Here is a 13827-nt window from a genome sequence, read left to right as displayed (position 1 = left end):
AGAAGAAAAGTCTAAGGAAAGAGAAATGCACTCACTCTCCACTTCTATCTCAGCGCTAGCCTGAAGATGGAAACTCAGAAACAGACAGCCAAGCCAGAACGATGTGGGAAACCAGGTCTCCTGTGTCTCCTTTTTGGGGTATTTTCTAATTTCTCATTGTCAGATCTCTCAAACCAACTTTAACAAGAAGTAACTACTGTTCTGTTTCTTGCAGGTTTTCTAAGAAATCAGAACTGACTGCCTTATAAGGGACACTTGATTTTTCATTTACATGTGGTCCATTCAGTCAGTGGTTCATGCCTCTTCACTGACAGGTTACAGCGCTTTTCCAGGCTAACAAGCTATACTCTAATTGATACTTTTTCTGGTAGTGCAGACTTTACTGTGTGAATTGTCCTGCCACTGTTTAGCAGCTGAATAACACAGGATGCATGGCTGGAAGAAGGCAAGAAAGGTTATGACATTTCTCCATTCTGTATAGGATTTCCAGCTGCTATTTCAGTTCCATGCTCTGAATAGCAGCCAGCATAAAGCAGGCATATCTCATGCTGGCGTGTAGAGAATAGGGAAAAAGAAAAGGCACCTTGAAAGGTGGGCCTGTGCGAACCTCATGAAGTTCAACAAGGCCAAGTGCAACGTCCTGCACATGGGTCGGGGCAATCCCAAGCACAAATACAGGCTGGGTGGAGAATGGATTGAGAGCAGCACTGAGGAGAAGGACTTGGGAGTGCTGGTGGGTGAGAAGCTCAACATGAGCCGGCCGTGTGCGCTGGCAGCCCAGAAAGCCAAACGTATCCTGGGCTGCATCTAAAGAATCGTGGTCAGCAGGTCGAGGGAGGTGATTCATTCTGCCCCTCTGCTCTCGTGAGACCCCACCTGGAATACTGCATTCAGCTCTGGAGTCCCCAACACAAGAAGGACATGGAGCTGCTGCAGTGAGTCCAGAGGAGGGCCACGAAGATGATCTGAGGGCTGGAGCACCTCTGCTATGAAAACAGGCTGAAAGAGTTGGGGTTTTTCAGCCTGGAGAAGAGAAGGCTCCAGGGTGATCTTCTAGCAGTCTTCCAGTACCTGAAAGGGGGCCTACAGGAAAGCTGGAGAGGGATTTTTTACAAGGGCGTGTAGTGACAGGACAAGGGGCAATGGCTTTAAACTAAAAGAGGGCAGATTTAGATTAGATATAAGGAAGAAATTTTTTATAATGAGGGTGATGAAACACTAGAACAGGTTGCCCAGAGGAGTTGTGGATGGCCCATCCCTGGAAGTGTTCAAGGCGAGGTTGGATGAGGCTTTGAGCAGCCTGGTGTAGTGGAGGGTGTCCCTGCCCATGGCAGGGGGGTTGTAACTAGATGATCTTTGAAGTCCCTTCCAACCCTAACCATTCTGTGATTCTATGATTCTATATGCACATACAGCCTTGCACAGTTTCCTAAGATATGCCTCAGTCTCAGCTAGCATTTGAGAAATTTCTTCCCCAGTAAATTTAATATCTATAGTAAACTTATCTTAGTTATGCAAGGCAAATTTAGAGCAAAGCTACCCGCAGCTTCACTAAATTGGAATGAAGTTTCATGAAGTAAAAATTAAGTGAGCCTTTCAAATAATTTGTATATCCTGTAAATGCTGGCAGGATCTATTTTCTGGACACATTTCTTTTTAGAATTATCTCTTTTTATATATGACATCCTTCACAGATGTATTAAGTTACATCCATTATGCATTGTAACATTCTGGGATATTTTCTGTTTAAATGCCCATCATTCTTAAACCTCAGTCTTAAATCTTTGTAATGTCTAGTTTGTGCAAGGGTGTTTTATTAATCACAACACACACCATTAGTTAGAAAGTATGATCTATTAACTAAGCAATTATGCTATTGCTTTTATGTCATACTTGTTACTTTTAGAGTTTGTGTTTTCTTTGGAACTTCCAGACACCATTTGATTTAACGAGTTAGATTTTCAGTCTGCCTAGACTTCAAGAATTGCAAGTAGTATTAAAAATTCAAGCCATCTTCTGTCAAAAGAGTCATATTTATAAAAATAATATCATCTTATATTTGATGTAATACTCATGGAAAGAGTTCCAAATGTGCTTTGTGGAGATGACCCAAATATTATTAAACGACAATACAAATTATGCATAACCTCCTTCTCACAATTTTAAAAAATATAACTAGAAAGAGGAATTGAACAAATTGATAAGAAATTCATAAGATAATATTTCAAATACTCTTCAATTTAGCCTTTAAATCACTGCATATAGAATAATTCAGATGCCCTTAAATATCCACCTTGTTGAAAACAGACACTGCGGTCAAAGAAGAAAATTCCATTCCTGAACACACTGTTATTGCTAAGGTCAACCTTCAGGCATTTCAATGTCATTAATGAACAAAAAGTGGATAAGCTACTTTTTAGTTTCTGAACTGCATTGACAGAACTTGGGGAATGATCTTGTAGCTGCATAAATTTCTGTATTTGCCATGTGAGATAAGATGAGGATGAATCTAGCTGCCTCTCACAAGTCTGAGCCATCTCTGTCTCTCTTCTCCTGACCATTCACCTCATGATCTCTTCTGCCTGATCTGTTTGCCCTTCAGCCTCCCAGTGTTTCTGTTTTTCAGGGAGAAATGGAGATAATGGCATTGCCCAAGATAGACAAAGTTTTAAGACACAATGTTTCTGCTAAATAACATTCCCCTTTATGAAAATACTGGTAGTCATTAAAAGCTTTGCATAACTTTTGAAGACTTCTGAGAGGTCTTTAAAGTTAATACTATTTATTTATCATTCCAAAAGTTCTAGAACAGTAACAAAGCTTCCCTGGAGATGTCTTTCAAATTTGAGGTATTTGGCCAAGATCTTTTCTCAGCAAACCAAAAGAAAACCTCTGAGGCTAACTTATTTCATGTTTACACCATTACCACGAACAGATTAGTTCGATGTAAAGAAATCTTTCATCCAATCTATGAAGTCACATTAGGCATAATTCAGAGCATACTTGACCCATACTTTTCATACTTTCATAGTATGCTACTATGGTGTAATACACAACCTATCTACAGACCAGATGTGCATGTTGTGATAGAGCCAGCATACACTGAAGCAAACTCATCTCTTGTGGCATTTAACTTGCCCCATCCAGGTGTCAGTTCAGAATTCCCTCTCAGAGAGTACATTTTCAAGTGATTTGTGTTTCTGGTAGCTCTAGGAAGACAGTGTTCCTAATACAAATTTTTTTATTTTTTTCTCCCAGAATTTCACCTAAGCCGAATTTTCAGTATAATCTATTGTACCTTGTTAAGCTTCATTGTAGCATTATAAATAATTATTAATACTTCTTGATATTAATACATTTGTAGTTGCATTTCCACCTCTATGCTGTTTATAAACTACTGTATACCAATCTTCTAATCTTAAACAAAAGCAATGGCCATATTTTCATTTTTCCAGGTCAGACCCTTCTCTAACAGTGGACAGTAGCTGATGCTTGTGGAAGAATAAGATACATATAGTATGACCCTTCCCTTGAGAGATGACAGTAATCAGTATTTTAGAGAGTCCTCAAGCTGGAGGTTACCTCTGGGCCACTGTATTTCATACAGCTATTATTCGTGAATTTACCTAATACCTTTTTGAATCAATTTATAATTCTGACCTCCTCACAAATTGACAATCATCATTTAAACCACATATAAAAGGGAAAAAAGTCCTTTCATACATTTAAAGTGCTGCTTTTATTATTTCACTAAGTCTCCTTGTTCCTGGCTGTGGTACAGAACAACCACTGCTTTATGCAGTTCATGTGTGTTACAGACTTTAATCATGTACATTGCCTTTATTCAAAATTTAAAAGTTCCAGTTGTAGGGAAGCTTTTCATACTTTGATCATTTTCTTGCTTTCCTCTGCATCTTTTTAAGATGGGAATGCCAGAACACATACAGTAAATGAATTGGTTCTGTTTTCCAAACTCTTTCCCAGTTCTACCCAGTTTGTTTTCTCAGAGCTTCAATGCCGACTGCAATAATGCCTTAGCAGTTACACACCCTGGAATTAAAATGCACCATGCAGGAGACAAACGAGGAAGCTTCAAACTGGAGGTAGCACAGGAGAGGTGTCAAAATGTTGAAAGCCTCTCAGTGCCAGGGACAGAAAAGTGACAACAACATGGAAATTACAATTATTCAGGGCCAGAGTTCCCCTCAGTAGCATTAAGAATGCGGTACAGCTGTGAAGAGCTGTGGATATGTCTTCTCAAGAACTGAGAGACAGAGAAAAGGAATAAATTAACAGTTTCCATAGTCAGCTGGAATAGAAATGCTACAAATAAACATCAAAAAACATGAATAATGTGATGGTATAAAAATTTCTAAGCCCCTAAGCCTGCGAGTCAAAGGAAACTTTGCATTCCTTACAACTGCCCTGCTCCTGGCGCTTCGGTTACTCACAAGCACAGCTCTGCAGCATCAGGCCACCATTTATAGATAACTGACCAATTTTGAGCAGTGAAGTATAAAAAGTATCTATCCTACTGCTGCAAGGTAGTGTACTGGCATTTGAGTCAGCCCACTGACATCATCATCAGGAGAACTTGGTTTCTACCCTGTATTGAGTAACCTACACGGTAACAGTTTACATATTCGGTTCAACGAGTGTGCTGGGGCTTAGGTACTTGGTCACATCCTGGTTTACTAATGCCACATACAGTTGTGTGGGATTATGGCTTGTGATTTGTGCCTTGTGCCTGGCTGCAGAACGTGTAACTTCGCTCAGCAAAGCTGCCATACATCGCAGAGCAGAGCCCCAAGAGGTGCCCTGCCTCACTTCCTTCCCCTACCCCGACATTCACGTTCCTTCTCCATCAGGGGAAAGTGTGCCAGTCTGTTGGAAACCTGTTTGTACACAAGCTGTCTTAATAAAGAAAATGTTATAAGAAAGTAAGAAAACGTAAAACCACTTGCAGAGGTGAGTGTGAAGTCATTCACTACATTATCTATCACAGAAGCGTATCATACTGTGTCACTGACTGGAAGAAAAGAACGACTCAGAAAAATAACTTCCAATTATGATATTTTAAAGGAAAAAAAAATACAACAATAAAAACCATCTTACATTAACGGAATTAGGCTGCAATTGGTGTTATCAGAATTTTGTCCCAAGTAACATGAAAAACGTGTTTTTCTTAAAGCGCTTAGAATTGAAGAAAAATCTCCAGAAATCTTAATTTGTGTGGAATAAAAAAGAAAATAAATTCCCTTTTCCTAAGTCTTTCTGTTCAGAATGCTTGTAAATCTGATTCCTATATTTGCAAGGTGCAGCAGGGCCTAGCAGGAAGAGAAATAAAATTAAACCAGTGATATTTTTAAGCCTCCTTCTCCTCAATTCTGTTTTTTTCTCCAGACTCCTGATCTTGTGACATTTGGCAAGGAAAAGCCTGAAAATTCTATTATTAGTCAGTGAGAAAACGCAGTGAATGGCTTAGCTTCCACATCTCCCTTCTCCCACAGAGCAGTGCTACCCCGCAGCTCACCTCCTCACGAGGTGGTGGAAGAAATCCGGTGGTTTGAAGCCGGTGGTGAGACTGCAGCCAGGTAGGGAGGGAGAGAGTGCAAGTCAGTGTCAGGCAGGAGAGAAAGAGGTAGAGCAGCACAAAAGATGCTCTGGGACAAGCTCAACTTACTTGCAATCAATTGGATTGAGGTTTTGCAAGCATCAGAAGATTTCTGAGAAGGAACATCGGTGAGTATGCTTAGAGGCCTCCCACTAAAACTGCATTTCGAGGGCTGCTTTTGTCTCTGCTAGATCAGCTATCGAAAGTGCAGTTGTGCTTCCCCTGACACATCACAGGGAGTGAGCCCTTCAGGGCTCATGTACTGACAGCTAGAGGAAAAACTAAGGCAGAAATTCCTCTTTCTCAGCAATATTGCAATAATCTTTATTGGTCTGTTTAGCATCAGATCATTTCTTTTTTTTTTTTTCTGTTTTATTCGTATTTGCTGATATAGGTTTCACAGGTTAAAAAGGAAACTAGCAGGAAAGCAAGTGCAGTGTAACATACAGTACTGTAAAAGGGAAGAGGAAAAGATGACAGTTGCATAAAGTAAATATCACTACATGGAAGAAAAATGCTTCTATGAGAAGTATACAGGAAGAAAAAATACTTCTGTAAGAGCAGCCAAATAATAGGACATTTTCACTCACAACCTTTGTGCTTCATTGGAGAGACTCATAAACATCTCCAAAAAGGAAAAAAAAATCCAGACAATGGACTGGTTTTAGATGTTATGCTAAAATGTATCAGAAAAGTCCTGTGGCAAAACTCTGTCTCCACTAAAATAAATAAACAAGATGCTGTTGACTCAGGGGAATTTAATTTAACTTGAAGAAGTTGCTGTTGACTCAGTGGAATTTAATTTAACTCCACATTTACGATTTTTTGTGAATGCTGGGAAATCCTTGGTGCTGTTCTTCTGCTCCACAGAATTGAGATATATGAGAAGATCTTACTCTCTGCCAATTCTACACTTTGTTCAGGTCAGCACAACCTCTCCTACATCATTTAATATCATTCACATGAGTAATTCCATTGTATCCAAGGAGAGTACTTCCTTGTGCACCAGGTAAGAACTGATATAAATGTTTGTTGTTTAGAAGCTATTTTCACAGCAGAGTTGAATATGGAAAACACATTTCACTGTTAACACATTTGTACCAACATAATATTAGATGAAAAGGAATTCTATACATTCAGATGTCATTTCCATCCAGTTTTTTTTAATGGGAAATTTCACTTCAGAATTATAAATTAGCCATTTCACTATTAAGAGACTTTGGTTTTCATGACATAGGAACATAATAGCCACTCACATATTTGACTTAAATATTTTCGTTTATAAGAAGTCTGAAATATTAGACTTTCTCTCTACATTGAATTTCCACTGAACAGTACAGTAAGTTTAGCCCCTTACTGTAAGTCTTTTAAGGGATGTTCTGTAAGTCTTTTAAGAGGAAGACAGACAATTGTAGGTGACATACCTGTCACAAGGAACTGTATTTAAGCTGCAGGGTTTTCTTCTACAGGAAAACACTTTTATGATTACTGCCACTTTCAGATTTAAATGTAAGAGTCATCTTTGACTTTCCTTTAGTTCATTGGAAACAAAGACAAACAAATAAATTCCTGTAAAGCTGTCTCCCTCAAATTACGAAAGAAGAGTTTCATTGTTTCTATTCTACACACTGAAAGTAAATTAAGATCCTATATACTTGAGACATTATAAGTTAAAGACATTTGTGGAAGGTGGAATAAAAGGATGCATTTTATAGAAATACCAGTGAAAGTTTTAACAGGTCTTTTTTTTGAATCCAAGTCTTGATCTCAAAAACAAGCAAACAACCACTGCTCTCCTGCCCCGCCGCAAAAAACCCCAACCAACCAACAAAAAAAAAAACAGAAGTACCAATTGCTTTTCTATTTGCTTGGGCACGAGCTAACACGGAGAGTAATGCCTGTTGTTTTTCAGCAACATTTTTTGTCATAGTTCCCTGTCCTTCCCTTTTTTCCTGGCAAAAACGATCAACAGCTCATAACGTTTCCAAAACACTCTGAAATATAGCTCAGGACTACGACTTTTTCCAGTCCTTTGCTCTTTTCCAGTGACTATCTACTCCAAAGGAAAGATCTTTTGGAAAATGTTATCCTTTGGAAACATATTCTCCAGACCGAAGATTGTGTTAAACAATACTTTCCTCTCCTTTCTCTGATTTAGTGCTGTTAAGGTTCAGAAGGATCACTCACTTAAATTATTACTTTCTTGTCATTGCTTCATTGTTAGAAGAAGGAACAATATGCATGACATTGGTGTCATTTCAATCCCTCCATTTTAAAATTTTAAATTCCAAAAGCAAAGTAAATAAAATTTCAGTGTCCGTTTTAAAGCTAAGAGTGCCTCAAAACCGTTCATGTAGAACTAGGCAAACCAAATCAGTACTACTACAGATAAAAGAATCATCCTTAAGATTAGGTTGCAGAAGGTAATAAAAAGGAAATGGGACATACTATTATCTTTGGATTACCTGTGATTCATTAACTTTTTACAGCAGCGGACATCCTTACAAAATTAATTTCCTTTCATACGACTTCAACAGCAACTACTATGTGTACAATGTTCATAAATCACAGTGAAAATGCATTGTTAGAGCACGCAAAACTCTGCATTATAAAGACAATTCTGCAATCAGAATCCCAGTTCAGACTTGTTCTCTTTTATTTTTGTAAGTACTTCTAAATTTTGAAGTGGCTATTACAAAGAATGGACACTGAAGAAAATTGGAAATTTATGAAAAAGAATCAACATCAGAGTAAAAGCAAACAAAAGAGAATGAAGTCAAAATATTGAAAACATTTTAGAACTAATATTTTGCAGAATAAAAGAAACCTTAACTGATTTTTCAGTGAAATAAAATATTTCAGTGAGAAAATTCTTCACAAAGAATACATCAGCTAAAGGTTTTGAGAGGTTTTTGCACTACAAATTAAAACACAGACTCTTAGAATGCTTTTTTTTTTTTATTTCCAGAAGGTTGGACATGTTGCATGGGTTGCCTTTAAGCCCATACTACATTCTACTTTCTCTGTCTCTTGATTCCAAATATGAGTAAGTAATAAAATTACTTGAATTTCTTAATAAATGGCACGAATATTAATAGTGCTAAACAAGATCCATTTATTTCAATAGCATTTGGAGTATTTTCAGCTCGTGAGTGCAAGTTTCCTCCAGTTTACTGATATTCTGACATTTTAGTATTTTTGGTTTTTGATTTGCAGTAAAATCTTTCATTCAAAATTTCTTCCAAAATTTAAATTTTAAACATTTCTGCTTCAAAATATGTATACGTTAAATGTCTTATGATAACTTTCTTTGACAAATTTAATCCCCAAATGGGAAAAATCCCATGTGGAATTGTCGTGAACATCTCAACTGAACTCCAAAACAGCATTTTCTGATGCAGGGCTGTACCAAATGGCACCTTCTGCACTCGTGTTTATCTTTGTTACAGCATGTCTCAGGATCTTCATTTACACAAGGACCTACTAAGGTCGGTGCAGGACACACACACGCAAGTGTCTCTCACTGAAAAAGTTTGTAGACTGAAGAGTGTTTTGGAGGAAATGCTCTCATCCCAGTCTTACAGTTAAAAACAAAGACTAAGTTGTCTAAGATAATACAGGAAGTCTGAGGCAGGATCAGAACTGAAACACACATTTCCTAAGTGCCAGCACAGCTTTTTGCATCACAAGGACATTTCTGTCCCACAGACATACAGACAGAGATGCTTATCCTGATACACAAACTTTGTTTATAAACTTAACCAATCTTTAATATAGAATTAGGCCTGCAATACAGAACTAGCAATTGCTTGCTGTACACTGTCTTGCACTAAAGACAGCCAAAGTCAAAGCCTGTATTTTATTTAAGTATAGACTTAAGTTTCAACAAAAATAATTGCTCATAAGGATGACACTGTGGTTGTAACCAAATGACCTTTCTCTAGGAATATGAGGAAAGATTCATACCGCACTTCAGCCTCTGCATGTTATTCCAACTTCAGCTCTCCTCCATGGCTCAACACAGAAAGTACTGTGTGCTTATCTGATCTGTGATATGCTGACATTTCCAACCCGATGAAACTGTAGGTGTTGTTTTCACACTGCGTTCTTCCAAACCTTCAGATTTCACTACAGGCAAACCTGTTCCAAGATGTTGCCTGCAGCACTATCTGAACTTGCTGTCAAATCAATTTATTTATGGATGATGGTTAAGTTTTATTCTCTTGAGGTCAATATTTGCTACTCGTACATATAAAGATAAAGATCTTCATAGCTGGCTGTGTCATGGTTTGATGTGGGGGGGGAGGTTCTGGTGGCAGGAGCTGCCCACCAGATCGGACTCCCTTCCTCCTCGGGGCTTGAGCCAATTGGCGCCTCTGGGAATTGCCCTATTTGTGTCGGGACAAAGGAACCGGAAAGGTGTGCTTGTGCCCGGGAGCGAGGAGAGGGGAGTGGGGCGCAGCTACCGCTCCCTGGCGCCCAGCTGGGTGGCGGCCCGTGGCGGACTGGTGCCACCCGTTGAGGATAGCGTGGCGGAGCCGCTTGGGGAACTCGGGGAGAGCCCCACTCCCGGGGTGCCCACCGGGCCGAGTTCACCCAGAGAGGACTGAGATCTGAGAGAAACAGCCACACCGACACCAGGTCAGTGAAGATGGAATGGGATGAGGTGTGCCGGAGTTGAGTTTCCCCTGCAACCAGTGCAAGCAGCATTTCCCCTGCAGGCAAGCAGCCTCCCTGCAGCCATGGCAGTCTTTGGTGGAGCAGAGACCCACTCGCAGTCTGTGGAGAACCCATGTCAAGAAGAGATGCCTGAGCCTGAGTACGGTACACATCTAGAGTCTGTGGGATGACCCCCGTCGGTGGAGAGGTGTTTTGCTTAAAGGAGATGCCTGAGCCTGAGGACAGTTGTGAAGCATGGGCACAGGTAGAGACGCATTTAAAGTCTGTATAAAGACGCATTTAGAGTCTATATGACGACCCACGCCTGAGCGAGTGGCAATAACTCCCTGAGAATTCGAGACTGTGGTAAAGCCCACACCAGAGCAATCCATTGGGGAAGGATTGCATCCTGCAGGTAGGACTCACTCTGGAGAAGTTTGTGGATTTTCCTCGTGAGTAGGGGATCCACTGGAGCACGGGAAAATGGTGTAAGAACTCCTTCTCCTTTAAGAGAGGAGCAGCAGTAACAACATGGGATGAACTGACCTGCATTCCCCCATTCCCTTTCCCCTGCGCCGCTGGGGGGAGGAGGTAGAGCCGGGAAGAAAAGGAAGCAGGGGGGGGTGGAGAGGTGTTGTTTTTAAGATCTGGCCTTGTTTTCTTTTTATCCTTTTAAGTAACTGGTTTTGCCTGTCTTTATTCTTTTAAGTAACTGTTAATAAATTGTTTTGCTTTAAGAAAGCCGAGTCTGTTTTGCCCGGGACCATGGTTGGTGGGCGCTCCCTCTGTTCTTGTCTGGACCCTCAGTCCTTTTATTTTTTTTTCTTCCTCTCCACTTTTCTGGAGTGAGAGAGCAACTGTGTGGAGTTTAGTTGCCGGATTGGCCTAAACCACGACAGCTGACACATTACTAACATTTTACAGAATTTTTATACTTTCGAGAATTATTGTCTTTAGAATTAAAAAGCCAAATCGGTTATTTGCTTTAGAAAAATGTACACTTGAAAATGGGGATCAATAGTAACAATTAAAGTTCCATTTTTTACTATTCAGACTTGTGTTTTTCACTGGACTATGGCACCTTAACCCATAGATGACTATTTTGAATACGGTCATCCTTTGGCAGTATCTGTCTCTGCAGCAAATGCAACAACAAACTGCTGGGTCAAAAGGCCTGATAAGAGACATTGGTCCAAATGTTGACTCAGCATGAAAGCTGCACAGCTCTTGCAGGGGCTATACAGACATGTCCCAGTTTCACACGGCTGTGCAATAAGTGACCAGAGGGTCACACAATAGAACACTAAATGACATCACATCACAATAAGCAGCATTCTGACCTCAAGTACGAGTCACAGCAATTTAGGCAGTTTGCTGCACTAAAGGAAGAAACTATGAAACCATTAGTAGATGCAGACACAGCCACAGTCTAAGTGGCAGTGCACTGTCATGGCTTTCTCTCTGACCACAGTGTCACTTGCCAGCCTGTCCTAACTGCTTGTGTCTTCCTGTAATGGTCTGCAAGTTTTGAAGAAAACACTTTGCTTTTCGCAAAGCTTTTTCATTCACTTTGCTTTTCTTTCCTCTGTTTATTTTGTTTTGCCCTGGCTTTGGTCTTCAACTGAAGTTTAGTAACAAACTGTGTTACCAGGAGAGTAGTCACAGTTGCATGTGTCACCACACTCATTTTAGTGATAATTTCTTCACTGCAGAATCTGAACTAGAGGCCGACCCCATACCATGGGAAAAAATGCCAAGTTCCAATAGATCATGTTCATTCACACAGTCAATACATCAAATCTTCCTAAGCCTTGACTGGATGACAATATTCCATGTTGAGACCATTATGCACAATAGGTGGGTGTTCTCACTTTGACCTCAGAGGGTCAGCACGCTCATATGTATACATCATCCTACTCAGGGCTAACAATGCAATCACCATCTTTGGCAGAAGCCAAAGATCTTGAAAAATTATCTAAAGAGTACCTATCCAGGTAAGCATTAATAAAAAATCAGCAAGAAGGTGCTGAGATTTTATTGTGTATTGCACATTCTCTATAGACAAATGAACTTAGCTGTAAGAGCTGCAAAATTTTTTACATGTGACCAATATTAGTTAATTCATCTACTGTATTGTTCATAGCAGTTTGCATATCTTCAGATTTGTATTTAATACCATGTCTGAGCTTCGCAAAAAGCAAGTTCTGTTGAATGCCATGCTGCTTTAAATTTCTCACTGTTTGGGCTTCAAAAATGAAATATCTATAAACTAAATCCTGGTGGGATTAGTGAGTGTAGGGCAATGTTCTCCACAAATATGAAATCTATAACGAGCTTTAATTTTCAATACTTCTAGATAACAAAATACAAATCAAAGAAAATCTGTAGTTTATATATGCATTATATTTGATTGCTACTAATGACAGAAAATATTTTATATGATGTATTAGTCAAATCTACTTATACTGTCCAATTCTGCAGTCTAGTAAAGAATTCATAAATGTTGCCAGATAGAAAGATGAATCGATAAGGAAATGTGAATCTAAGCCTTTGTATAGTATCACACAGACTTATGTAAAAGTCTGTCTCTGTATTCTTCGATCTTCAGGGCTAAATAGATCCCAGAAACTCAATTTTTGTTTTCCACAGGGCTATGGACTACTTGCAATTACATTAGATCATTTTCCCTCTTAGATAAATGTTTTGAGATTTAAAAAAATGTTTTGACTTTTTCTCTTTAATGCTTGAGGACAAAATAAAAGCCTTTGGATAAGAAAAAAGCAGCTCCTGAAAAAACTCAAAGAAGTAAAAAAATGTACATAATCCAAAATAACCATTAGCCTATTTGCTTGGATGCAGATATTGGAAAGCAGAGTTCATGTTGCTACTGTATTTGACCCAGCTTACAGCCTGCTCTCACATAAAGCTGATTGCACTAACACCAGGCTAACATGGACTTTGGGAAAGATGACTTCCCTGTTTACCAGGGAAAGAGATGTTCCATTAGAACCTCCTAGACAGTTACAGTAAAATATTTTTATACTTCTCTGTCACAAAACGAAATGTTGACTTGGATTACTGTGTTCTGTGCTTAACTTGGTTTTTTTTTGTTTCATTTAAAAGATGCCCTTGCTGTGCCCTAAATTAGCGTCATGGTAACTTTTATACAGGACAAAAATTTCTGCAGATCAGGACTCAGAGTGACAGCGCAAATCAACATACAGGAAATAGACTGAGGGAAATCATCTCTCTGAGGGATGTTTGTCTTGGTTTCCCCTTGTGCCTTCTGCTTCGGGCTGCAGAACAGAGTTCAGGGAAAAGTAGGTTGAGAGCCTGCTGCACTGGAAGGTTTGAGGATTCCCAAATACAGAGCGGGTTGAGACAAAGGCACCTATTCCAACTTATCTGAATTAAAGCGTGTTCCTTACTTGAAAATGGAACTTGGTGGAGACGTATAAGCTTCACAGCAGCTTGTGCAGATATCATTACAGTAAATCAACGGAGGCAGATATCCACAGACTTAATCCTGCAATTCCTGTTACCATTGATTTCAT

This window comes from Tauraco erythrolophus, chromosome 5 (genome assembly GCF_009769465.1).
Source record: "Tauraco erythrolophus isolate bTauEry1 chromosome 5, bTauEry1.pri, whole genome shotgun sequence".
NCBI classification, from domain to species: domain Eukaryota; kingdom Metazoa; phylum Chordata; class Aves; order Musophagiformes; family Musophagidae; genus Tauraco; species Tauraco erythrolophus.
Note: the sequence above shows the minus strand (reverse complement) of the source record.